Raw genomic sequence first — 27,755 nt, forward strand, 5'->3', positions numbered from 1 at the left:
CTTCTACCTGATCTGCTTATTCTGAGTGCAGATCCCCACATGAATCTTCTCGTGGAGAATACAAGGACTGAGACCTCCTTTTGCACAATGTAGAAAGTCTTTCATGCCTAACATTATGATATGAAAACACTCTGCCAAAAATGGATAAAATTGAAGAGAAATACCATTATGAAAATATAACTCCCCAATATAATGATATTTTTCTTTAATTCAATAATTTTTCTGAGTATATCATATACAGTTGAAGTAACTGCTTGATCATCTACCAAGACATTAGTAACACCTGTGAATTCTCTTCAAGATACAAAATCGCCTCTGTTAAAGTTGAGGACAAAATATAAAATGATTGTTCCACTCCAATATAAGAAATTCCAATATTTATCTTAGAATTGATCATCACAAAGCTAAGCTGTAGCTAATCATACACCATCACACCCCTGGAGCTCTACTGTCCTCTGATAGCTCAACCTTATTAAACTTCTAGAAATTCCCTTCCTGGCATAACGAAATAATTTATAATTTGAAGAGCATTTTAGTGAAATTAAATCTGTACAGACACCAAAACAAATTTGCATCCCTTCATTTAACAAAAATTTACTGAGCCCCTTGCATGTACTAATCATTGTTCTATTCCTAGAAATCAGTAGTCAACCAGATAAAGGTGAAGCAAGGAAGACAGAATTAAGTAATTATAAACTTCCAGTTAGCCATGACAGATTGAACACAACAGTGTATCACTGTTTCCTCTGAAGGGCCACTTGCATGACAGTAAAAAAACACAAACTCACAAAGACAAAGAGAATGAGAAAGAGCAGGTAACAGTATAATTCAACAAAACTGAGAAAAATAGAAAGTAGGTGGAAAATTGGTAACTGGCTAAGGTTTCAACCTTTTCTCTGCTGAGGGCCTGGGTAGGCAGAAGTGGATGCTGGGGGCAGTGGGAGAAAGTCATTAAGAGATGAACTGATGAGTACCTCAGAATTTTACAAAAATCCTGGAAGACGTACCAGCTCTCTCCTGGCATCAGGTGTGTAAGGCAAGGCTGAAGACAACTGGATTGATTAAAAGTCTGAACATAGAATAGTCTCTTTTCCAGCCAAATGGTTTACTCTCTGGAGATCTTGACCCTGAGAGACTCTACTGGGAGACAACAGGAGTAACAAAGGGAGGAATGAAATCTTTGCTGCTCACTGGAAGATTAACCTAGCCCCTTTCACTTCTGGTCCCAGAACTCTTGTTGCCTAGCTTACGTACTCCTCCCCCTGTCCTAAGGCAGGAGGTGGTCTGCAGCATTCAGCTCATCAGGCTGTGTGGCTGCTTATGAGTTATGAGTTGAACTGTGTGTCCCCCACTCTCCCAAATTTAAATGTTGAGGTCCTAACTCCCAGTACCTCAGATTGTGACCTGATTTGGAAATAAGGTCTTGATAGAGATAGTCAAGTTAAAATGAGTTCCCTCTCTGAAGCAGCTGACAAGCGCAGGAGAAAATACCTATCAATACGGGCAGTGGGGATTGCCAAAGAAATGGTCTGCTATGCCCAGTCCCTCACAGTGCATTTCACCACTTGGCAGAATCCATAATACACATGGAAATTCCAATTTATCTTTAAGACTCTCACTTTTAAATATGAACGGATGGTCAAAGATCATGAGACGTACATGGAAGGAATCTAACTTGCAAGATCAGAGCAAAACAAAGAAATAGGAAAATGAAAGAAAATGGGAGAAAGCAAAGACAGTATCAGGAACCAGAAGAGAATTTCAAGCAACTACCTTTGAGAGATAAGAGATGTGGCATTCATAAAACAAGAACAGAGTAGTGCTTTGAAAAAAGGGAGGTAGCATTCAGAGAACAAAGAACTCTTATAAATTAAAAATTTTAAAACAGAATTTATGAAGTTTGGGAGATAAAGTCGAGTAAATTACTTGTAAAGTAAAACGAACAAAAAATGACAGTTCACAAAGACAAGGAAAATATTCAATGAAAAAAATGGTCAATAAGAGAATCATTTCAGAAGATACAAGTTGTCTAATCATTTCCTTTCCTCTTATTTCTCAGTTCTTTCATTTTGAAAGAACTGAGAAATAAGAGGAAAGGAAATGATGAATAAAATAACACCAGAATTTTTCTCATAATTGAAGTACGTGAGTTTTCAGACTGGAAGAGCTTAGGGAGCTCCCAGTCCAATGAGTCCAAACTGACCCCCAACAAGCCCCCTCATTATTAAATTTTGAACACCAGAAATAAAGAGAAAATCTTCAGAAGAAAGCATGTGAGAAAAGGCAAACAAACCAAAAACAACAGACCACATCCAAATAATAGAATGACATTATAATTCTCAAAACAATAATGGAGATATGCCTTCAAAATTCTGAGTAAAAATATGATTTCCAACCTGTAAGTACATACCCAAGAAAACTATCAAGCAAGTGAGAGAGTGGAATAAAAACAAGTTCAGACATTCACAGCTTCAACAATTTATTCCCGAGATGTACCCATTCTCAGGAGAGTTCTGGAGAATAGACTCCAGCAAAATAATGGGGTAAGGCAGGGAAAACTAGAAACAAGATACACAGAATTCAACACTAGAAAAATCCCAGAGCCAGGCTGAAGAGAAGACCCAGCATGACAGCTAATGCCCCAGACATGGAGAACAGGCACCTTCAACTGGGGGAGGACAGAGGGTGCCGAGACAGATGCCACATGTCCCCAAGCGGAGAAAACTACGGGACTGAAAGATGAACAAATACACTTTACCATCGAAGACACATTTCACATAAAGGTTGGGGATGAATTAACAATAGGTTCAAGAAAACTAAACACACCAAATTTTAAAATATAAAGGAAAATTACTAACCTCAGAGGAAAGAATAAGTTGTTTAAGAAAGGAAATGTCACCAGAACACACTCTGTGGCTCTGCAGTAAAGAGTATTATGAGAATGGCGTATGCTAATGATAATCTCACAAAGACTATTTTTTCCAACTGGCTATTGAGGGAGTTGATACCAAGGAATACGGAGGAGTAGAAGAAATGGTAATCTTAATCCTTTATAGTGGGAAGTCAATAAATACTGACCACAATTTTAAGATCCATGAAGTTGCCACGTAAGCTCTCAGAGAGGTATGGGACAGGGTGCTGCTGGTTCCACAGTGAACACTGCAGTACTATTTAACTTTTTAAGCCATGTATACATATTGTTTGGATAAAAATTAAAATTGTGTAAATGCTAACATAATTATCATACTAAGTATGAAGAAGAAGTATTAGTAGTCAAGAGAGAGAACCCTAAGTTGACAGAAGGAATATATTGTTTTATTCTATCTTAGGTCGGATTCCCTGTGAGAGGAAGGATTGTGTGGAAGAGATTTGGGGAGAACATCTGTAGAAATAACACTCCCAAGGGAGGGAGGGGATCAGGATTGGCCAAGGGGAGTTAAACTGAGAAGCAGTTGTAACAGGTGCTTCATGGGGAGCCCTGGAGCTGGGATAACTCTTCCGAGTTGTCCCAAATGAAAGAAGGGCGTCTCTGACTCCAATGACCCGCCACTGGATGACGACCAAGCCCAGAGAGGAGGTATATCCTCCATAGCATTAAGTGAGGCAGCTTCCTCTGGAGGAAGGAAATTCCTAGAGGGGGCTCTACTCTGAGCCATCAGCCAACACTGCTAGCAGCTGAAAATAAGTGTGTCAACCCTGATGAGGACAGCTCTACCAGCCATTGCTGGCTTTGGAAACTGAAAAGGAGCCACACGCCAAGGAATGCTGCAAAAAAGGAAGCTAAAAAAAATTGAGAGAATACTTTCTCCCCTGGAGTCTCCAGGAGGGAACACAAGCCCGCCAACACCAGGACTTTAATCCGGTGATAACCATGTCAGACTTCCATCTTCAGAATGTAAGATAAGAAATTTGCTTTGGGGGCACCTGGGTAGCGCAGTCGTTAAAGCGTCTGCCTTCGGCTCAGGGCGTGATCCCGGCGTACCGGGATCGAGTCCCACATCGGGCTCCTCTGCTATGAGCCTGCTTCTTCCTCTCCCACTCCCCCTGCTGTGTTCCCTCTCTCGCTGGCTGTCTCTCTGTCACATAAATAAATAAAATCTTTAAAAAAAAAAAAAAAGAAAAAAGAAATTTGCTTTGCTTTAAGGCACTGAAAAAAAAAAAAAGTGTGTCAACCCTGATCAGCAGGGGGGAGGGGTGGGATTTAGGTACACCAGAGCATCAGCTAAAATCCTTCTTTTATTAACAGATAAAGCTGTGAAGTTTTGTATGTAAATTTGGGGAAATTTAAAACCTTCCCCCCCCTTTTTTTAAATACCAAAACTAAAAACACTTTGACATTGTAGGTAGCTTTCCGACAGGGACCACAATTGTTTGCTCCATAATGCTACTGAAGAAACAGTAGTTTTGTAAGCTAATCGTGAAAGGGAATACAATCCCTCTTGATGAATGCATTCGGAGTTCTACCTTTGAATGCATGGGCATGCCTCTCCTATAGTCACAATTTGCACAGATGCGGGGACTCCATTTTGTCTGATGGATGTCTTCTTGGAGCTGCTGCTCCTGAGCCCTGGAAGGGAGGGAGTAGAGAGGAGGAGAGAGAAGGGGGCCTCTGCGCATCAGCAGTACGAGGGTTTTCCCGTGTCCTTCGGACTTTCCCTCTGCCCAAGTTGTCACTGTAAGTCCTTCCACCAACTCCCTTCGCTTGGATGAGCTGCCAGGTGGGGTGAAAAGACAGTGCACCGTCAAGGCTTCTGGTATACGTTCTGGAACATTTAAAAAGAAGAGAACAAAGAAGGAAAATCTCGGTGGTCGGCAGAAGGAGAGGGAATTCTACCCAGCTGAACCTATCTTTTGTGAGAGACGCTTGTTTTGTGTTAGCACGTATTTACGGAATGCCTAATACATGCCTGGCTTTCTGTGGGTTACCAGGAAGGAGACAAGGAGAGATCTACGTGATCCAGAAGAGCAAGCATTTGAAATATTGGGGACTGCCTGTTGTGAGAAAACTGACCCTAATCTAACCTCACTGAGGAACGTTGAAGGACATGACCCATCACATATACTAGGTACTGTCAGGGGCAACCGTGGGAGGTACCAGTAAAGAATTGTGAAGAACAAAACCCCAGAGTAAGCCTGACAGAGAATTGTGCAAGAACGAACAGACCCTCAGTGTAAGCTCACTGTAACTACTGATGTAAATGGAGTATCTGCTGACTGTTTACTACAAGTAGGCTGACGTCTAACTGGAGCTTTCATTCCACATAAATGAGCTGAAAATCCGCTATGACTTTGTGGCTACCTGCATGCATTCAGGATATTTGCTTTATTCGATGATAAAATTAGCTAATTCTAAATTTATGAATTGGCACGTTCCTTTGGGTCTCAGCTTCTTTGTTTTAATTTTTATTTTTATTTTTTTTTTAAAGATTTTATTTATTCATTCGACAGAGATAGAGACAGCCAGAGAGAGAGGGAACACAAGCAGGGGGAGTGGGAGAGGAAGAAGCAGGCTCATAGCGGAGGAGCCTGATATGGGGCTCAATCCCATAATGCCGGGATCACGCCCTGAGCCGAAGGCAGACGCTTAACGACTGAGCCACCCAGGTGCCCCTCAGCTTCTTTGTTTTTAATTTCCTAACACTGTATATGTATAGGTGTAACAAATAGTAAGAAATACACACACACACACACACACACACACACACACTATCATCCAAAATAGCAAGGACTTGTCATGAATATTTAGCTAGCAAACTCATTCTACAACTTTTAGAACTCCTTTAAGCATTATGATTTCATGGTGGATTCAGTTTTTAGCAGAATACTGTTTACAAAGAGTTTTAAATAAAAAGTGATGCGTGCTTTTGAGCCATCTTGGAATCAAAGGGCATTTACAAAATATTGATCTGATCCACTGTATCACCGTGTGCTGAGTATGTCATCCCAGCCAATTAGATAGTAAAGGTAAACGTACATGTGTTTCATGGTCAATGGTCCAAAATATTCAACATGCTTTACTTCAGAGCAGCTCTAGAGCTAACAGTATTTCATGTAAAAGTCAAGTTTCCTTCTTCCAAAGTCATAGTTTTGTCTGTATCATCTGTTACCAATATTTTGCCCTTGTCACATTTTCTCCCATTGCTAGACAGTTTTGTGATGAGTTTATCATTGTGATTTTATTTTGGTCACAAGGCATGAGTAATTCATTTTTCAGTTGATTTATGCTATTTATAAGGGCCACATCAGCTATTACTGAAGTTCATCTTTTGAATTCTGACAGCTCTGGTAAATAAAACACTGTCTGCCGTAGAGGAATTGCTGGGGTCTGTTTGGAGGAATGCTCAATTGACCTCATTGACCAAATGCAGTTAGCGATGCCTTGACACAAACCCAAATCACAAGAAACTGCTCTTACCATGAAGACAAGGTGCGTGTCTCCTACTTTGATACTTCGGTATGTCAACAGTACACAATTGTTTCTATTTGTTTTACGTATCTGATCAATGTACTAGTCAAATGCTCTGCAAATACCAAGCTCCACAACACAAAGTCTTCTTCTAAAAAATTCACGTTTAATTGTGTTGAGTCGTTTGTAAAATGCTCCTCATGTCAGGTAGGAGAACGCACACCCACGTGGGCACTGGTTGAGCGCCGTATTGTCAGTTATATCGAGAGAGGGCTCGTCTGCTGTTGTCTCGTAAGAGGCAGGTGGTCTAGCAACCCCCTGAAACAACTGGCGGCTTAGTTTACACTAGGCAGAGCAGCTGCCTCCTCCTATTTTAGCTGGCATTGCGTCACACAGTACAATAGTCCCTTGTGGGAGTTGTAACACACAGACGGGGACTGACCTTATTCCCACGCCGTTCTGCAGGGCTTGAGCAGGTTATCTCGTGTGTTCACACTGAATACCGTTTGGAGGCCCATCCTAGTCAAGTATTTATCTCTACCGATACCTAGTATTGTTAACAATCCTTTACCTGTTCTAAGTATTGCGAGGATCAGAATACTTTAACTTCTTTTTTTTTTTTTTTTAAGATTTTATTTATTTGACAGAGAGACAGCCAGCGAGAGAGGGAACACAAGCAGGAGGAGTGGGAGAGGAAGAAGCAGGCTCCCAGCGGAGGAGCCTGATGCAGGGGCTCGATCCCAGAATGCCGGGATCGTGCCCTGAGCTGAAGGCAGACGCTTAATGACTGAGCCACCCAGGCGCCCCTGGAATACTTTAACTTCTGTAGGCACCGCCACAGATAACTTGGAATTCTGTAACTTGGAACTTGGAACTCTATTAAAGACACCCAAACTGTTCACTGGGAACGAATGAACCAAATGCCATGTATTCAGAACTATGTACTAGCTGCCTGAGAGGTAACTATAATGTGATAAACTTCAAAAGCTTCAGAAGACTGTTCTGGTATTGATTGACTAATCAATCCCTCCTCATTAGGATGCAGCGAAACCCTGCGCCGCCAGGGAAATGCCCAGGTCTGGGACAGGCTCACACTGCCTGCTGGTCCTCCGTGCGGAATCCCACTCCTGCCTCCCTCACCAAGATCAACTCCGTCATCAGGGCTTCTGATATTAGAGGAAGGAATTGTCAAATTCTCTGTCTACATCCGCTCTACTCTTTCAACACAGATTCTTTATCAGTGGTCTAAAAAGACCAGAACCGTGGTAGTTTATCTGAAGTTGTTTTCATAAGCAAACCTCCGCTGTTCAGGAAAAAAAAAAAAATTTTGTTTTTTTTCCCCTAAGTTTTAATGTAGCAGCTGGAGGACTTTAATATCTCATTTCAACTTTTGGCAAGATGAGAACAGAACAGGGTCCAGGCTTGATATAAAGTAAAAAGTTCACCCTTTGGGGTCCTTCTATTTAGACTTACACGTTTCCCTCGCCAACACTATCCCAGCACTGGCGCCTTGGGCCTTACTGTGTAACCATTTGGTGATCACCTTTCCAAAGGCTGCCTCTGCGGAAGCAGAATAGTTCCAAAATCATTTATATCACAATGTCAGTCAAAGCAACTCATTCTCTTTGGTCTCTTAAGAGCTCGTAGCTATTTCAGTCACGTGGACTGCCACACAGAAAGAATCCATTTGAACAAAATTTGACCACTTGACCAGAAATCCGTTCGATCAGAACCTAGTTCAGTTAACAGTGTGTGTTCTGTGAAACAGAAAGACACAAAACTGTAGTTTGTCTCATGGTCTCCTCTCCTCTCTTATAAGAAAATCAACTGGCTGTCAATCAAGTCAAAGCTTAGAAACTTTCAAAGGAAAAATAAGCATTCGCAAACTGAAATGAAACACAAATCACTTCAGTAGCTTCGATTTGTACTTCCAAAGGTGTCAAACTAAACTAATCACAGTAGGAATTGATGGAGTATTAGCTCTGGATTTGAAGGTATTATAATTTTTCAATGTCTGTCTCCCATTTTTGGCTGTCTGTCAGATATAATTACCTTGGAAATCCCATCTTCAGTGTTAGTTCTCTGTTTAGGGCCTCAGGGGAACAGCTATAAAAATGAATTAGTCCCATGAAAACAGAGTACTTACGGGTGTTTTCTGCGTGGTTTTCGGACTACAGAATAGATGTTCTGTAACCTTGACTTGACAGGAGTACGAGGTGGCAGATACACAGTATTGGGGAAGGCAATGAATACAAACTCACAAAGGTGATGCTGCATTGTTCCACCCACCCTGACTCAAACTCTATAGGGAAACATGGGTACTATTCTCAAATTACATCAAAAATCAATTTACTGCCTTCTTCTTTATTTGGGACCTGTACCCTTCATTTTAGACAATTACCCAAACAGTCTTCTTTCTTATTTCAGTTAGTGCTGTTTTTGTGTTGCCGCTACTAAAATTTCTTGCTTTCCTAAGCATCGGTTCTAAGCAGTGATCATTTGAATAACCTTCTGGAGGAACAGGGCAAAGTGGCTAAGACCAATGGTTCTTTCACAAAACTGATGCTTTCTTATTATATGACCTTGGGGAAGCTATCTGACCATCAGACCTCAGTCCTCTCATCTGTAAACTGAAAAAACGATCATAAACTGAATTCACAGAAATGAGGCTAAATGAGATAAGGCATGCGGAGACTGAGCGCAATTCATCATTACTATTTTTACAAATATAAATTATGAAATATGTTCCTTCTAGTACAAGTTGCAGGATGCAGTATTTATTTTTTAAAGATTGTGTTGAACTTATGGACACTTCTAATACTTATATGGGCTAGGAGTTTTTTGCATTGAATGTGTTCACATTTAATATCTTAATTACATAAATTACAGAATCCAGTGTCTATATATATGGCAAATTATTTAAAATAGATACCCCACAGGTGAGCGATGGCACCTCCTTAGCAAACCTCTGTGACCACATTTTCACCAAGACAGTAAATATGATCGTTAGCAAGAAGAGTGAGGAATGCTGCCAGTTATGTGGTCCCAGTTTTGTCCTGGGCTTCTCATCAAGAAAGTATCCATTACGAAGTTATTAAATATAAGCATGACTGGGGTATATTGTACCAAGTCTTTAGGAGATACAGGCCCACGTCTAAATAAGCACGGATTTAGGTCAACTCATCATATATACTGAACAGGCAGTATAAGTTGACAACGTGCCAATATGCCTTCAAATCCATTTACTTGTTGGGTGACTGCTCTGGTCCTATGCTTGGACTGGGTACATAAAACAGACATCTTGGAGGTGAAAGTCCAGTATCAAGTGGGAAACGGGTAACAAACAATAGATGTTATGAATTGTACTAGGTACTGTGAAGAAAACAACCAGGGTGCAGTGTATTTGTATAAAGGGTAATTACCCACCATAAATAGCCCAAGAAAGGTTCTGTGGGGAATTAACATTTAGGTTGAGATCTGAAGGATGGAGGTATCAGTAATGTGGCTAATCGGGAAAGAAGGCCTCATGGACTGAAGGTTTTTGTCCCTCCAAATGCATGTTGAAATCTTCCCCCTCAGTAGGAAGGTATTATGAGGTGGGGCCTCTTAGAGGTAATTAGATTGGATGAACTCATTATGGTGGCGACCTCAGGAATAGATTTACTTCCCTTTTTAGAGTTACGAAAGCTTGTTTCCCCTCTCTGGCCTCCATCAGAGAGGACGCAGGGAGAAGTCAATGGTCTGCCACCTGGAAGAGGGTCCTCACAGAACCTGACCATGCTGGCGCCCTGATCTTGGACTTCCACACCCCAGAACTGTGAGAAATGAAGTTCTGTTGTTTTTAAGCCACCCAGTCTCTGGTAGCTTGTTAGAGTAGCCCAGATTGACTAATCCAGAAGGTTTATGCAAAGTGGTTAAAGACATTGATGAGAAGTCAGGCAGGAAATGGTTAAACGGGAATACTCCTGGGTTCCTGCTTGCGCGAAGAGGATGTCTAATGGTGCTTCCCAGGAAGTGTCCCAGTCCTGCACTTGAAGACCTGAGTGTCATTGCAGCTTCCAGTCAGAAAATGACTTCTCACTAAACAGGACAATTAGAAGGTGGAACCTTCCCAGAGACCAGTAAAGAAGGCTGAGGCTGGAGCTGATTTTTGGAAGGAGCTGCAGGGCAAACAGAGCCAAGTGCCTGCATTTTGCAGAGAATTTCAAAGGCAAGCAGGGCCTCAGTTTCAGTTAGTTAAAGGCTGTACCTTATTTAAGTTTACAGAGCTTGAGAATGGGCTGGTACAGCAAAACCTCAACCAGGGCAGTCTGTAAGAGAAAAATATTATGGAGTGCACATAAAAGAAGCTGCAGACCTTGGATAATTGGGAAGAAAATAATTATTACCAGCTTGTGAGAAGGAACGGAAAGCTAATATCATTAACACAACAAATATTTATTGTGTTCCATCAGGGTACAAAGAAACACCAGGAGACAATGATATCTGCCCTCAAGGAACTTACACCGAGGGGCTGGGAGGGTGAAGGGAGAAAAGATTGGCATCGAGCGTTTAACATAAATAAGTAAATGACAGAGTATGTTAAGGAAGGGATGAAATTATAAAATGAAAAGGGGCAGGAAAGGGAAGATGGTGCTGGGAAGGGACGATTCACAATGTTAAACAGTTGTTCAAGGCAGGCCTCCTGGAAAAGATGCCCTTTCAGGCAAGACTTGAAAAAGCTAAAGGAATTGGTCAAGTGCATACCTGAGGGAAGAGAAAATTCTAGGTTAAGAGTATGTGGCTCGGGGCGCCTGGGTGGCACAGCGGTTAAGCGTCTGTCTTCGGCTCAGGGCGTGATCCCGGTGTTACGGGATCAAGCCCCACATCAGGCTCCTCCGCTGTGAGCCTGCTTCTTCCTCTCCCACTCCCCCTGCTTGTGTTCCCTCTCTCGCTGGCTGTCTCTATCTCTGTCAAATAAATAAATAAAATCTTAAAAAAAAAAAAAAAGGAGTATGTGGCTCATGGGGCGCCTGGGTGGCTCAGTTGTTAAGCATCTGCCTTCGACTCAGGGTGTGATCCCAGAGTCCTGGGATCGAGCCCCACATCAGGCTCCTCCACTGGGAGCTTGCTTCTTCCTCTCCCACACCCCTTGCTTGTGTTCCCTCTCTCGCTGGCTGTCTCTCTCTCTGTCAAATAAATAAATAAAATCTTAAAAAAAAAAAAAGAGTATGTGGCTCAGGTATTGTTATAGGCACTGACATTTAAGTTTTTATGTAGTAGGGTGAATATTTCCTTCATTCACATGATAATTATACATATATTAAAGTCCATTTTAAGCACGAATTACCATTTTCGGGCAAATCCTTTTCCTGCCTTCAAAAATGCTAAGTTAAAAAAAAAAACCCTTCATGGAGTCATTAGAAATGGATTTGCATGGCTTGCTGGACCTTAACTAACCACCACTGGAAAGATTCTGGATCTCAGAGTAGGCAACACAAAGGAAGCAGCACCCCTTACAAAATACTGCTTTGTAAAGGATCGTTTCTGTCCTGGCATTTAGAGGAAATAAATATGTCATGAGCCCTCCCTGAGGAGTAATTAAAAAGTCATTTAACCTCATAACCAACTTTCACTTTTGACTCTAGTCACAGGTAAATTCTGCTTTCCCCAGTTCTAAGGCAAATATTAAAAGCTCATGAGGAGGCCCGGAGGAGTCAAGGACAGCTTCCACACGACCTCTTCCTGCCACCCCAGTCGGGAAGGTTGTCTTAGGGAAGTGGAGAATAATTTAGTACGTAAAATGATATTATTCTTGGAACAAGATATGTTACATGTTTTTCCTGCATAAAAACAATTCAGTCAACCATTGGTGCTTCCAAAAAACGATCCCCAGGTTTTTTGAATGGTAGGGGTGAAGGGGAAAAGGTTGTAGCTAAAGCAAAAGAGCCAGTCACATCTTAAGGCAGCATTCATGGAAATATAGTATCCAGATCCTAAAAGTAATGTACCCGTGGTAGTTTGCATCAGTCCTACGATGTCTAACTAATAATGTTTTTTTTGAGCATCACATTGTAAAAGAGACGTTAAGGAATAGTGAGGTTACAGGATCATGACATTAATGATCTAGGGGTACAGAACCTGCCATATGAGGAATGGTTAATGACCACAGTTAGAGACAGGATAAAGCAGAACCTTCAGATATCTGGAAGGCTGTCGTCATGGTTATCACAGAGGTTTTTAGTATATTCTGTATGACAGAATGAGGCCCAGTAGCAGGCAGTTAAGAAGAAGCAGATTTTGGCACAGGGTAAGAAGAAACTTTCCAAAAAGTAGAACTTTCTAGATAAGAAAGTGGCTTATCAGCTCATGAACTAACCTCTGGTTGTTAGAAATATTCAAAAAGAATTTAGATGGTGAACTATAATCAGAATTCCCACATATAATGGAAGCCTATTGTGTAGGCTTGACCTCTGAAGAATTTTCCCATATTCACATTCCTTGATTTTATGATGTATATAAACAAGCAACAGCTAATCAAAAACCCCTTCTCTTCTGAATCACAGATGTCACATAACACTTAGTGTAAATTTAGGAAACTTGATTCATGGTTCTGTTGGTATTATCATCCAAGCTATCTTGCATCAAATAAAAACTCTTGATGTGAGATAATACTGCTTAGTGAGTTAACTTTATTTAATGACAACGATAAAGTGGGTTGTTCTAGTTCCTGATTTATTATCTTTTATCTCCACACACATCCTTTTTGCCCTGCTTTGTGACACCAGAACTGAGTTCTGCAGATCAGATTTCTCCTTTGCCAGCTGGCTCAGGGCTAGGTCTGCCAATAGAGGGAGCTGGAGAGTGACTGCAAGGCAGGAAGAGGAAGTGTTCCGTTGCTCACGCTGTGCACCAACCCAGCATCAAGAAGGTTCCTGAAGTAGCCACAGCCTCTCATCACAGATCTGAATTTCCACCTTTCTTCTTGATGTCCCTTTCTATTTTGCTTTCCTCTAAGTTCTAGGAGTCCTTCTTTCTATAGCTGCTACCTCAAATGCCTTAGATTTTCCTTTCACCTGTTTTAAGAGTTAACTGTCTTAAATCTGTTGATAATTCTTTCTATTTATGTTTTCCTGTTTAAATTACTGTTGTGATTCCTATCCCCTGGTTGTACCTTGACAAAAATAATAGCAAAAACCAATTCAAAGCCTCTTAGTATTGGTTTCTCCTAAAGTTCTCACGCAATAAACGGGAACATTATTCCCCCTTCTTCCGGTTTTGTGATGGGGGGGGAGGTGGCGGTTGGGTAGAAATGTTTTTTTTTGTTGTTGTTGTTGTTTTTTAAAGATTTTATTTATTTATTTGACAGAGAGAGAGACAGCCAATGAGAGAGGGAACACAAGCAGGGGGAATGGGAGAGGAAGAAGCAGGCTCCCAGCAGAGCAGGGATCCCGATGCAGGGCTTGATCCCAAGACTCTGGGATCACACCCTGAGCCGAAGGCAGATGCTTAATGACTGAGCCACCCAGGCACCCCTAGAAATGGTTTTAAACCTGTTTCACTGGACATCAGTTCTATTCTGACAGAAGAGCTTGATAAGTATCATATATTCAGTCTTACGACAGCTTACCTGACTGTGGCCCCAAAGGACTGTTTACAAATATTTGAAGCCCTTATTTGTGGAAGGCAGAAGCTTGACATGATAATTAGTCATGTAAAAATCTCATGACAAAGAAATTAACATATGTCACACTAGCTTCTTGGGTGTCAGATTTAACTACTTCTAGTGCTTATGAAAAGGATGCTAAAAACTCAAGGTCTCTTTTAAGTCTATGTATCAAAGAATATATAATGAATTTGGCAGAAAATATTGTATATTCATGTTTGAGTATAAACATATATAAAGTATAAATGCCCAATCACCTCTACAGATCTCAATAAACTCAAGGTACTTGTAACTGACCCAAAGTATGTGACGTAGATAATAATCTCCAGAAACAAATGATATGATAGAAGAGATAAGAAACTTTAAAAGTGGAGCACCTGGGTGGCTCAGTCCGTTAAGCGTCTACCTTCGGCTCAGGTCATAATCCTGGAGTCCTCGGATTGAGCCCTGTGTCAGGCTCCATGCTAAGTGGGGAGTTGCTTCTCCCTCCCCCTCTGCCCACTCGTGCTCATTCTCTCTCTCTGTGATATAAATAAATAAAATTTAAAAAAAAAGAAAGAAAGAAACTTCAAAAGCCAGATGTTCACTGTCTCTCTTCTCCTGACTATGTAAGAAAGACCAAGTTGCGTGACTAACACTTGTTTGTTGTGTTGCTTGCGAGGTCTGGTGATACTGGAGTGATAGGTATAGATATAGAGTTAAAGAGGCTAGGCGATTAGAGTGATTCTGCTCTGCAACAGAATGAAGCCTGGTGAGCAAAGCAGGAAGCAAATAAAGGCCAGGTAGGTGTTGAGAAAGAGGACAAAAAGGTGGGGCAGGAGAGAAGTAGAGATAGATGTAGCAGACCAAGGAGGAGTCCAGCCCAGGAGAGGAGGAGGGCTTCAAGGGGAGGTGAGGGAAATTACAGTAAAGGTAGGGATGTAGGGGAAAGATATGAAGAAAAATTTAATATGTTTTCCTCTGTGATGCCTATTTAATACTGCCCATAGTGCCCTCAGTAACATTTAATAAAGTTTTCCTTTACTTTTCAAGATATTTTTCTATTTTAGTTGAGGTGGCATATGTGTTTCTTTTGGATATGACAGGAGAAAAGAGGAAAGCCTCAAGATGACCCAGTTATATTCAAGACACAATTGAAGAAGAGGAAAAGCATTCCCAGACTATGGTGTACCTTTCTATTACACGCTTTTGTTACATATCAGTTTTCCACTGAAAAAAAATCATACAGCTTGAAAAAGTAGTGAATAACTATACCTCTTTGTAGTTATATGTTTGTTCCCTTCTTTCTATGTCAGATTTCATAACATAATTCAAATCCCTTACTATTCAGTCCAAGATGTCAAGATAGTCTATACATAAGAGCTGGACCTATTTAGGATCTTGTTTAAGTTATAGGGTATACTCTTCAGTGTGATTAGATCATGAAAACTTATGATTACAGTGTTTGGTAGCATTATTTACATGGTCAAGATCATACTCTTCAACAAAATGACAAACACTGAAATCGGAAGGAAATACGTCAAATGCACATTAGTTGATGCATTTCATGCTGCCTAGTGCTGCTTGTTGTTTTCCACATCTGGAACAAACATTTGGGGGAGGGGACTAGATAATAGAAGGAGGACAAGATGAAGAGCACGCAGCTCTGCCGTCAGTCTGATGGGCGAGAACGGTCTAAATGTGACGAGCCCTCGTAACTACAAAAAGAGTGTCTGGTATTTTATAAACTGAGGTCTTTCTGTTCTGTGTGTAAGAGAAACTATACAGGCCGTTTGAAAGCCTTCATCGTTTATGATACAAAACTACTACCTCTGAGTATTGTGGATTCTGGTTCCGGTAATAGACAAACAGGTTCATATAACAACAAGGAGAAACTTTGGACAAAGAGTTTTTTTTGTTTTTTTTTTTAAGTTACCAGAGTTGGGACTAGGGTGAGGTGAGGGAAACACTCACCTCAGGTACAAAATTTAAAGGGTTCCAAAAACTCTGTAATCAAGAGAAATATTATTCTGATGTACTGTATTTTAAAAATCAGAACTAATGGAAAAACCCCATGATGAACATAATACCAAAAGCTTTTTAAAGATTGTATTTATTTATTTGAGAGAGAGAGCTTGGAAGAGCAGAGGGTGGGGCAGAGGGAGAGGGAGAAGCAGACTCCCCACTGAGCAGGGAGCCCCACCAGGACCCTGAGATCATGACCTGAGCTGAAGTCAGATGCTTAACCGACTGAGCCACTCAGGTGCCCCCATAATACCAAAATGTTAAATAAAAATAAGATCAGTGTTACTGATTTTTTTTTTCTCTTTAACCTCTTGTCCACTGTTACTAATCCTGTCCTTCTTTAGCATTTTGACATTTTTCTTACTGTGGATTTTCGCATAAGCCAGTAACCAAGAATCAGAATAAAGGAAGTTCTCTGAGTTCTGTGAAGGACGTAGTTGCCCAGGAGAAATGATGCAAAAAAATGAGTGGGGAATCATCCCTGCCCCATCTAAACTAATCACAGTTATCCTCCTGGAAAGTGTCAGAAATGTGAATGTGAATGTTATCATTTCAACAGTGCCGAACGTTTCCTGACCATTAAGGTTAAGTACCAGTTTCATGTCTTTGCCTGGCATTTGGTGTTTGGCCTCGTCTGGAATAACTCTAGTCTGGAACACTAAACAACATCTTGACAACCTGAGCCAAAACCACTGCAAAGGGAATAATTATCTAGTGTGCCACTGAGGAAAGTCTCCAAAGAGTAGGGAAAATAATCTTTCGGAAATGGCCTCTCTCTCAGGTTATCTGAGTGCAGTTCTGCGGAATTTGGTAATGGGGATGTGGGATGGATCCAGAGATGCTCTGCCAGATCCCCCTCGAGAAAATACCCAGAGCTGCCCAGAGCAGGGACTCCAGGGTTCACCTCTGCTGTAAGGAGCCACCCCTCCTGAGCTCACGCCCTTTCTCGAGAAAGCCCACTTCCACTGAATGAGCAAGGCAGGAGTTGAAAGTCCCCAGCATTTTGTCCAAGGCAGCAGGACTGTGAACGGCAGTAGTCCCTTCATAGCTCCTGCTGGGTTGGTCAAAGATTCGTTAGCCTGTATCAGTTCAATTCCTCCCTCTGCCCAGGCCTGCTTCCTCCCTGTCCTTTCACACCTTGTACTCTAAAACCCATCTCCACGTTTGCCTCTGGAAAACCTGACCCGAGAGAGGCAAACTGGATGACATTTTTCTGTTCATAATTATTATTTGAACAACAGAAAAACTGAGGCAAAAAAATGAATAAATATACAAGTCTATTTGTAAGCTATCTCTTTGAGCACTCTCGATTTAGATCTGAATTATCATAGTTATAATTAGCATGCATATGTGATTTTGGATTTAGATTTTTCTATTGATATTAACATACAATACCTTGTAACAAATCCGTCCACATATTTGTCTTTTGTAATGCCCTTATGGTAATTCCGTAGTGGATTTCTTAACTGACTCCAAATTTATGGCCTTAAATTGTTCCCTATTTTTTTCACTGCTTAAAATAGTGCTGTTATAAATATTTTTGTACAAATTGCTTTCTTTCTTTTTTTGATTAATTCCTTTGACAATTGCTTTCCTTGAGTTGGGACAGAGACTTGTGGATATTAGCACTGGGACCAGTTAGCAGAGGAGAAAGGAAGAATAAAAGGGAAAAGAATGAGTTCTCACATAACCACCAGCTTTTCCTTTTTCATATGTAAAGGGTATATATAAATGGAGTGTATATAAATCTAGAACAACCTGAAATTCCATCAGGTCCTGGATAATTTCATTTTCCCTATGAATCTTCTTGAATAACCCCACTCTACAGTAATTTGTCCTTTGAAGATGGATATTGAATTATTTATTTGCAGCACCATTACCCAAAATCCAGTTCATAGAATATTAGTTTACCAATGTTTATTTACTATGAAGGAGAAAGAGTTTAGAAGATGAACAATTTGAGGAAATGCTACACATTAAGTAATCTTGAAGATTAATAATGTAGAGGGGTATATAAAAGCAGAATTCTTGTGGCAAAGAAAAAATTTATTTAATCCACTATCCAGTACAATTAATATTATAAGAAAAACAGCTCGTGAAATGATGGCATACATGGTGTCCATAAAAAACTCTTAGAAATTTTATACATGCACAGACAATATACATGTAGCTCTCTTCCTAGAAAAGCCCATTTATGCTATTCCATTAGTACCCCCTCCAGCACCTACCACCCATCCAGGAAATTTTTAGATGTTTTGCAAAGGTTTATGAAGTTACATTAAACATCTGTTAAAAATCACTTTGTTCATTGCTAGACATTTATATAATACAGTTTTAAAGAAAGATAACAGCTGAGAAGAGCTGCAGAAAAAAAATAGAACTTATGCTGAATTATTTTTTCTTGTACATATGAAGTTTCTCTGTGAGAACAAGAGCACTCAGCAGATGTACAGATCCATTATCTTTTCGCATGGCAATATGTTCCTTCTTTCAGAAAATTTGAGCAAGTTTGGAACATAAAATATTACAAATAGGCTGAAATGCAAAGCAGAGAAAATGAAAATGATTGGCAGAAAATCATGGAACAGTCATAAGAGATGTGATTGGTGAGCTTTAATCAGGACATTAAGCGTTGACGTTCACCATTTAGTGAGGCATCCAAATATACAATAATCCTGCTAAATATTTGGAGGAGCAGATCCCCAGCACATGTATCCCCATGCACCGCCTACATGAACACTACATGACAATGGCTTTCGCATCCTGTCATTTGAGCCCGACTCAAGGCTCATGAGATCTTTGCGTGACTCGCGTAACCTATGTATTCAGAAACAGGTGTTTGTAAGTGTGTGTCTGGTGATAAATAGCAAAGATAGACGATGAACGTTCCGGACCGGTCTACTCCATTCATTCTCACTTGGCACCTCCAGCACCACTGCACTATTGCAGACAGGAGCCCCTGGGCTTCAGAATGCCCCTCCTACCTCGAAATTCCAAGTTGTCTCTCTTTGTATGTTTAAACATTCATAAATTTATGACTCAAGAAAGGGTTTTAAAAATCAAGGTTGACCCATCATTCTACAGTTGAGAAAACTGAGAGTCAGAAAGTTGAAAGCTTTTGCCCAGATTCAGAAAATGAATTTTGTGTAATTTGTGTGAAAACAGCATCCCTTGGCTCCTACCACAATTCTTTTTTCACTGCATTATTCTAAGACACTGCAATATTCTAAGACAATATTCTAAAACAATATTGCATTCTAGTTAAAAAGCACAAGTTCTGGAATTAGGAAGATCAAGATAACAAAAGCAATATTATTTAACCTCTTTAAGCTTAGTTTATTCATTAGTAAAAGGACTGTAGTATGCTGTGTGACCTAGTATTATTGTGAGTTTTAAGTGACATAGAACATAGTTAAGCGCCGAAGAACTATTAACTATTATCATGATCACATATGTAAGTCTATTAACTATTATCATGATCACATATGTAAGTAAAATGCACGTTCTGTACATGACCATAGTCTTCAAAAACTGTAGGTAGATTTTTCGCAAATTTGGACGTTAGTCTCACGTAAATGGTAAGCCAGGTGTCCTATCCAAAATTCATGCTGAATTCTGCTTCCGGGAGGATAATGGGGGTGCTTTTCCCTATTCTTCCCACTAGTCACAACTAAAATTCCTGGACGTTATGAAAGGTAGGGAGGAGAAGGCAGGCTACCTAGGGAACTTAGAACCCAAGGAATTACATGGTGAATTATGTGGACTTTCTTTTCCCCTCATACATCCCAGACTGGGTCCTGAAGAACCCCCCAAATGCTAATGACACAGAGCCAAAAAACAAAGCCGGAAGAACAGTCTACTCTCCCTTGCCAATGGACCAGGAAAGGGACAGCCTAGCATGACAGCATTTAGCCAATAGTCATTCTACTGCAGCCACATGCACAGAAAACACGGCCGTCCTCCTCCCCACAGACAAAAGTCCAGGAGAGAGCTTAGACTCTCACCCTTGCCCAGTTGTAGGGAGCACTACAACTCTCTCCCCACCACCAGTGTGGTCCCCAAGAAGGCAGAGTGGGAAGCTAAGACTTTCATCTCTCCCAGGTGGTAATGAGGACCCCTTCCATTGCATCAGTGTGAGACTAGGGGGCGGGGGTGAGGGGAGGCTTGGACTCCCACCCCCACCCAGAGGGAATAGGCACCCCTCTCACTTCCCACTGAGGTGGTGTCAGAGAGGGCCTAGTGGAGAGTCAGGACTTTCACCGCCAGTGCTCGGTGGTGACAAGATGGCCCCAACAGTGCCAGTGGAGGCAATGTGGACCCAGTAAGTTGTCCCTCCCTGTTGTAGCCGGTGTGGTATCAACGGAGGCCTAGTGGGGAAGTGATTTTTGACCAAAGTGCAGAAGCAGTTCAATGGAAAAAGAATAGGCTTGTCAAGAAATGCTGCTAGAGCAGCCGAGGATCCACAGGCAAAACAATATAAACCTCTATCTACACCTCAAATCTTTTTCTAAAATTAACCCAAATCATAGATTTAAATGTAAAATATAAAACACAAGACTTTTAGAAAACTGGGGGGACCTGAGGCTTAGTGAAGAGTTCGTAGACAGGACACCAAAAATAGAATCCATAAAAGTGAAAAAACAATAAATTGATCTCATTGAAATTTTTAAAAAAAATTGCAAAATCCTGTTAAGAGGACGAAAAGACAAGCTACAGAGTAAGAGAAAATATTTGCAAACAAATCTGACAAAGCACTCATCTAGAACTTGTAAAACTGAGCAGTAAAAACAAATAATCCAATTAGGGAATGGGCAAAAAACATAGAGACGTTTCACTGAGAATATATGGATGGCAAGTAAAGATGTGAAAAAATGTTCAGCATCACTAGCTATTAGGCAAATGCAAATGAAAGCCGTGATGAGATATCCCTATAAATCTCTCAGCATGACAAAATATAGAAATAGTGACAATACTCAGTGCTAGCAAGTATACAAAGATATTTGATCAGTTATACATTGCTGGTAGGAATATAGATGGTACAGCCACTCTGGAAAACAGTTGGACAGTTCCTTTAAACAATTAAACATACACTTACCACATAATCCAGCAATTGCACTCCCGGGCATTTATCTCAGAGAAATGAAATATTGTAGCAGCTTTATTGTAATAGCCCCAAACTGGAAACAACCAAAATGTAATACAGCTCAGTAATAAAAAGAAATGAACTATTGATATACACAACTTGGAGAGATCTCAAGGACATTATGCTAAGTGAAAAAAAAAATTTCAAAAAGGACATATACACTGTGAGTGCATTTATATAACATTCTTGAAATGACAAAATTATAGAGATGGGAAACAGATTCATGGTTGCCAGAGGTTAGGGGTGATGTGGGGGAGGGAACTGGGTGTGGCTATAAAGGGTTAGCTGGAGGGAGATCTTTGTGGTGATGGAATAGTTCTCTATCTTGATGGCACTGAGAGTTACAGGAGCCTATACATGAGAGAATACAGAATTATACACATACATTGTGTCAATATCCAATTCCTCTCATTGATGATATTGTATTATAATTATGTAAGATGGACCCATTGGGGGAAAACTGAGCGAAGGGTAGCAGGTTCTCTGTGTATTTCCCTTGTAACTTCCTGTGAGTCTATAATTATTTCAAAATAAAGTCTGTTTCGTTTTAATTTCATTTTGGAGGCATTTCTGGGGAGCGACCAAGGCCTCTAGTCAGAAGAGCCGTGGACTTGCCAAGGGCATTTGAAAGCGAAGTGCAACACAAAGGAAGGTTGGCTACCAACTAAGAGGAAAGGCTGTGTACAGAGAGATTTTGGGGGGAAACAATCATTCCTTTCCAATATGAATCCCAAGTATATTCATGTTTTTTAACCCTGGACTACAGATTAGAACTATGTGCAAAGTTTTTTGTTTGTTTGTTTGTTTTTAAGTAGGCTCCACACCCAGCATGGAGCCCAATGCGGGGCTTGAACTCACGACCCTGAGACTGAGACCTGAGCAGAGATCAAGAGTTGGACGCTTAACTGACTGAGCCACCCAGGTGCCTAGAACTAAGTGGAAGGTTTTTAAAAGTTCAGTGTCCAGCCCTGTCTCCAGTGATTCAGACTCTTGGGTTAGTGTAATCATAACTACCCAGACGGTTCTGCAGTGCGGTCCGGACTGAGGAACACCGTATTACACCAAGGAGTGTTACATTAGTTCAGGGTCTGAAATTTGACACTGTTTTGAGCCCTGTAAAAGAAAAGTAAACCCAAAGATTTATATTTTTCTAATAGGGTGTTGATGTTAAGGCTAGTTACTGAGCCCTTGAACTGCCTAAACCCTAATGAAGCAGTATTCAGATCCAGGCAGTTTAAAAATAAGATAGGTGTTTTTCGATGTGCTGTATTAAAACAAGAAATCAATATTTTATCTTTTGAACGTCAGTGAGTCTCTCAAATAATCTCTTTATGTTTTGTGGCCGTGAATAAGATGCAAGAGAAACGTGCTCTAAATTCAGAAATTAATCTGTTTAGATAATAAACTTCTTCTAGAAGGGGCAAGTCTAAACTGTGTAAACCAAGGTAAATAGCAGCAGGGATCTTTCATATTGCCCAGGATCATAGAATGACAGATGTGTTCTATAAAGTGGATTTGACCCAAATTTAAAAATTAGAAATTAGTAAGCTTTATATTATAATCACTGTAATTCTAAGGGTTATCAAAATTCCACGGTGATATTCGATTCAACTTTATTTAACAGCAGTTGATGACGCTCCAAAGCAAAACTGGATATTACAGATGACCTATGACTGAGATCTAGAGCAGAATCCTGGCAACAGCGTGGGACTGGAAGTAGAGGGCTTCTCTTCAAGTCCCTGCTGCTCTACTTACAGGCTAGTTAACCCTGGGTGAGTTCCTTATCAGTTTCCTCATATGTAAATTTGAAATAATCATATTCAGAAGAATGAAAGAAATAATACAAGAAAGGACTTCAAGTTACAAAATGCTAACCGTTTTGCCATTGTCACAATTATGACCATTTTAAAAAAGCAGTTCTTAACTGTGAGCCCCCCACTTACGGCTCTGTGAAACTAACATTTTTTTTAAAAGCTGTAGTTTATATAAATAGAGCAAGTTTCTCACGATCAAAATGAGTGTGTGGTGAATGAGTTGTTAATTGAAGGGTGATGGTTTCCAAATTGCAAATGGCTTGGACATATTTGCTGACATTGATGCATCCTATTAACTATAACTCACGAAAGTGGCCAGCTCCCTTGGCACATGCAAACCCTGTACGCCTTTTACAGTTTTCCTTTTAGAAACCTAAAAGATATATTTTATTTCTATTTCTAGCCATTCCATTAAAGGGCACTTTAGCTGTGGTGCTGCTAAATTCTCAAGCATTTAGGAGCTAAAGGTCTCTAACATTGTGCACCCAGCTGTCACTATTCCACGCCCTGAAAAAAATGCAAAGGGCTACAGGGATATCTGGAAGAATTTCAAAATGTCCATAGTTTGCTGTACTAATTGGAAAGTAAGAACATGATATTGAATAGTGTGAGAATAAATGGCTCATATAAACATATTTTAAACTTCACAAATACAAAATTGTAAAAGAATTCTAAATAATAATTGCAAATAAGCCTTCTTGAACAATTTATAACAATTGAATAACAAAAGTCTAAGAGGTGGCTATGTCTTAAATATTGAAAATCATAAATTGTATTTCATTGAGATTATTTTAGTATTACCCATAAATTATAACTTTCTATTTAACAATAATATTTGAATATGCAAGTGTTGGGGGCTTGCCTTATTTTACATACTTAAATATGTAAGTAATTTCATGTTTTTATTTTAAACATACTAATACCTTGTCTTTAGGAAAATTACTGTGAAAAATTAACACAATTTAAAGTACAAACATAAACTTGGTGATTCCTCAATAGCCATCATTTTCTATCCTGAAGCTATTTCTTTTCCTCAAGTCGAGATAGATACCTACTTCAAAGTGTATCTGTAGAGTTATATGCAAGTAATAGGCAATGTGATTTTATTGGACTGTTTATACCCCCTCTGCTTTCCACACATGACTACAATGCCCTCTTATAAATAGCTGCACCATTGCATAAAATAGTCACAGAAACTGAGATAAATAGAAAATGAGTGTAGGAAAAATAATTTGAAGTTCAAAGTGAGGTTAGAATGCATATGGCTCAGTTTACTTGCCAGAGAAAGGCTACAAATTTAGCTGAAGGGAAAAATATGATTGGTTAATAATACATGGGGTCCAAATGCTCAGGTATGTGGTTATTTTTGGTGCTGACATCTGGTGCCAAGACTGTCTCCCATGCATCATCATAAAGTGGACTCTCTTTGATATAGTAAATGACATCATCAACAACACATCTCCACCTCGACACTAATAATATCATAGGCCTTTTCTTACAATATATCCCTAAACCGGCTGAGGCTGTAGCATCGAGGTCCGGGAAAATGAATTCTACAGGAGCAGCAAGGATGTAGAACAGGGACCCAGTTTCCTAAAGGGCAAGGTATGTCAAGACTTGGAACTTAGCCAAGTAGCTAGTGGCAAAGTGACTCCATCTTAATCTACAATTTTGAAATTTATTAGAGTAAAGAATAACCGATATAGCCAAATGCCCAACTGCCATTCATTTTCAAATAAATTAGAATAAGGGCAGAAATATCCTTTAAGCCTTCTATGCTACATAAATTCTTCATTTTTGCCTTAATATGTGATAGAGATTATGAGTATAGAACTTATAAAGTAAAGGAAAGAAAAAGGGAAACTATTAATGGGGGGGGTGGATTTTGAAAATAAAAGAAAACGGAAGTTGTGGGTAATGAAAAACAGCTCATTTAATATATTGGTTTTGGGTATTTCATACCAAATTTGATGCCAAGGAGAAAAGAAGAAAAGCTAATATATACAAATTAAATTATACAGTAGCACTGAAAGAGATGGAATAAAATAGAAAAGGCCCACATTTCTTTTAATCAGACATTCAAGGTAAAAAGACAAATTACCTAAAAAATCAGGAATGGATATTCATGAACACATACTAAAATATCTATACATAGACTATCAGTGATAAATACTCTATACTGTTCCCATGTCTTGGTCTATTTCTTTTATCAGAACCTGGAGAACTGATTGGATAGTGGAGGAAAGAAGACTTTATAGGTCAGTTTACATAATCTACTTGTCTAATTTTGTGAGTAGAATCTAGGAGATCTTCCTGTATTACATTGAAAACTAGGTATTTCCGTTCAGAACTTACTGCCAAGAAAATCAAGACTTGAGCACTAGCCAAACAAAGAATTACAAAGGAGGCTACAGGTAAATCCCAAGATTAATTCATGTCAAACCAATTAAATCAGATGTCAATAGTGTCCAAGAAAAATCACTGGGGCATATAATGGACTTGACTCAAAATTTTAGGAGTAAAGGTAGAAAAATTGTCCTTGCTTTTGGCTGAGACCGAATGGAAGGAAGTTGAAGGCTGAGGAAAAAAATGGGAGCTAAAGGGAGTTCAAGTGGAGGTAAGTAAAGCGAGGCAAAAGGAGATGAGACATGGTTTCTGCCCAGCTTTCTATGCACAGGCTAGCTACCAACTGGCCTTTATCTTGTGTAGGTGTTTGTAAGTCCTGAACCAGCCAATGTGCCCAGACTTTGTAGAACAAGATGGGAAAGAAAAGCACGTTTTGGGACTGAGAGAAGAAATTAGCAAAAATACACAAAAGGAATATTTTCAGGATTATCTAGAGACAGCGACACCAAAAGATGCTTTAATATGTAGAAATGTATAGTTCCCAAATTGAAAAATTCCTGAAATAATGAATAAAAACAAATATGGAGAGGTAGCTCGCAAACCAGAAAAGGGACCCAGAGACCGTCAGAAAGGGAAAGAGCCCAAGAAAGAAATCATGAAAATGAGGTAGAGAAGGGACCTATGGCGTAGGAGGGAGAAAAGGGCCAGAAGGAGGAAACTACACAGGAATTTACCTTAAACTGGCTGTTTGGCCCTGTAGATCCTAACTGACTATTTGAAGTACCAAGTGTCTGACAAGGTTCCTCTTTAAGCCAGCTTTTCCCTGAGGAGGAACAGGGTAGAAATCCATAAGGCAAATTTAAATATGGTGGGGGCTGGGGCAAGTGGATTGTGTAGCTTTGCTAGAATACTGTTGATTTTAGAGTTAATTTTATTATAGGGAAGAATCATCTTGGACCCTCTCCTGGAATATTTACTTAATGAAATTCAGAAAAACCACATCTATAACACTTTCAATTATAAGGCAATCTCTTAAGTGGATCCCGAAGATATTATCATAATTAAGTTCTAGGGTATGTATTAATGCAGAATCCTAGTAAATAGAATTCTTCTCATAAAAGAAGTATCTCTGTAGATAAACTCCAGAAGCATTACTGAAAACTTCCCCTCTACGGGAATATGCTGGGATGTGAGGCTACTAACAAGAGAATTTTCCTTTTCCTCGCGGATCATAAAGCTCGGTTGAAGCGACAGCCAGAGGAAAAGCCCACATCAACGAGTACGATATGGTGAGATGCTGGGAGGAGAAAAACTGCAAAAGGTAAGTAACTTACACCTGCTTCTGTTCAAAAACTGAAAGCACACTGAAGGAAGAGAGTAACTTGATAAGAGCAGAGTGAATCATTGGCTGGAAGTAAATTCAGACTGGGTCTTGAACTGTTGGTGTGTTGGAAAAGTGACTGACGAGAACTTAATTGGAAAGGAACTCCAGGAGCAGAGGTGCAACAAGGAGGGCGAAAAAGCCGCATATAAGGAACATGATCAAGAGGCACAGAGGAGACGCCTAGAGGGACAGAGAGATGACCTTGGGCAGCGATGAGTAAACTGTTGATGGAAGGAGCTTTAAAAATAAACAGACAGGGGCCAAGAAACGGAGATGATGGAAAGATTTAATTTTTTTTTTTCTTTTGGCTTTTCACAGGTTAAACAGCCACCTAAGCTTACTGGCAACAGAGGCCTGCTAACAAGCGGGGAAGCAACTTTTAGGAGATGTTTTGGAGACTCCAGCCCTGCTGATTTCACGCGGCAGAAACAGCGGCCAGTTAAACACAGACACGTGAGACGTGTGTGCACACTCGTGTACTGTCATCTCTGTCTTTCGGAGGAACTGTGTTCCGCCCAGTAAGTTACCTCCAGGAAAATAAGTTACCGCTTACATCATAGTGAAGGTGGAGTGGAATCTGTTCCCTCACGACTTTTTTTGAGACTTTCATTTCATATGTAACAAGACAGAATTTAGAGACTAAGGATGTTGTTCAGATATTGTTTTAGATTTCTGGAGGAACACTCTAGAGCTATTGTGATAACTCCAACTGCTGACTAGTTTTATTTAACCATATTTTTAAGATCTAATATCTCAGAAGAGATACAGAGAACAAACTGATGGTTGCCAGAGGGGAGGGAGTGGGGGGATGGGCAAAAGGGTGAGGGGAGAGGGAGATGCAGACTTCCTGTTATGGAATGAATAAGTCACAGGGATAGAGTGCACAGCATAGGGACTATGGGCAAGGGTGTTGGAATAGCGTTGTATGGGGACAGACGGCAGCTACACTTGCGGAGAGCACAGAATAACACCTAGACTTGTGGAATCACTATGTTGCACACCTGAAACTAATG

At 40.1% G+C, this 27,755-nt stretch overlaps 1 long non-coding RNA gene across 1 annotated transcript; it reads left to right on the forward strand.

Moving 5' to 3' along the window:
- The first annotated feature begins 22,768 nt into the window (after window positions 1-22,768).
- LOC123000683 (uncharacterized) lies at window positions 22,769-27,507 on the forward strand. Its single transcript, XR_006408826.3, has 3 exons — window positions 22,769-22,970; window positions 26,596-26,679; window positions 27,061-27,507. It is a non-coding gene; the product is annotated as an uncharacterized LOC123000683 (long non-coding RNA).
- The last annotated feature ends 248 nt before the right edge of the window (window positions 27,508-27,755 follow it).

Source organism: Ursus arctos, unplaced genomic scaffold (assembly GCF_023065955.2).
Source record: "Ursus arctos isolate Adak ecotype North America unplaced genomic scaffold, UrsArc2.0 scaffold_1, whole genome shotgun sequence".
Taxonomy (NCBI): domain Eukaryota; kingdom Metazoa; phylum Chordata; class Mammalia; order Carnivora; family Ursidae; genus Ursus; species Ursus arctos.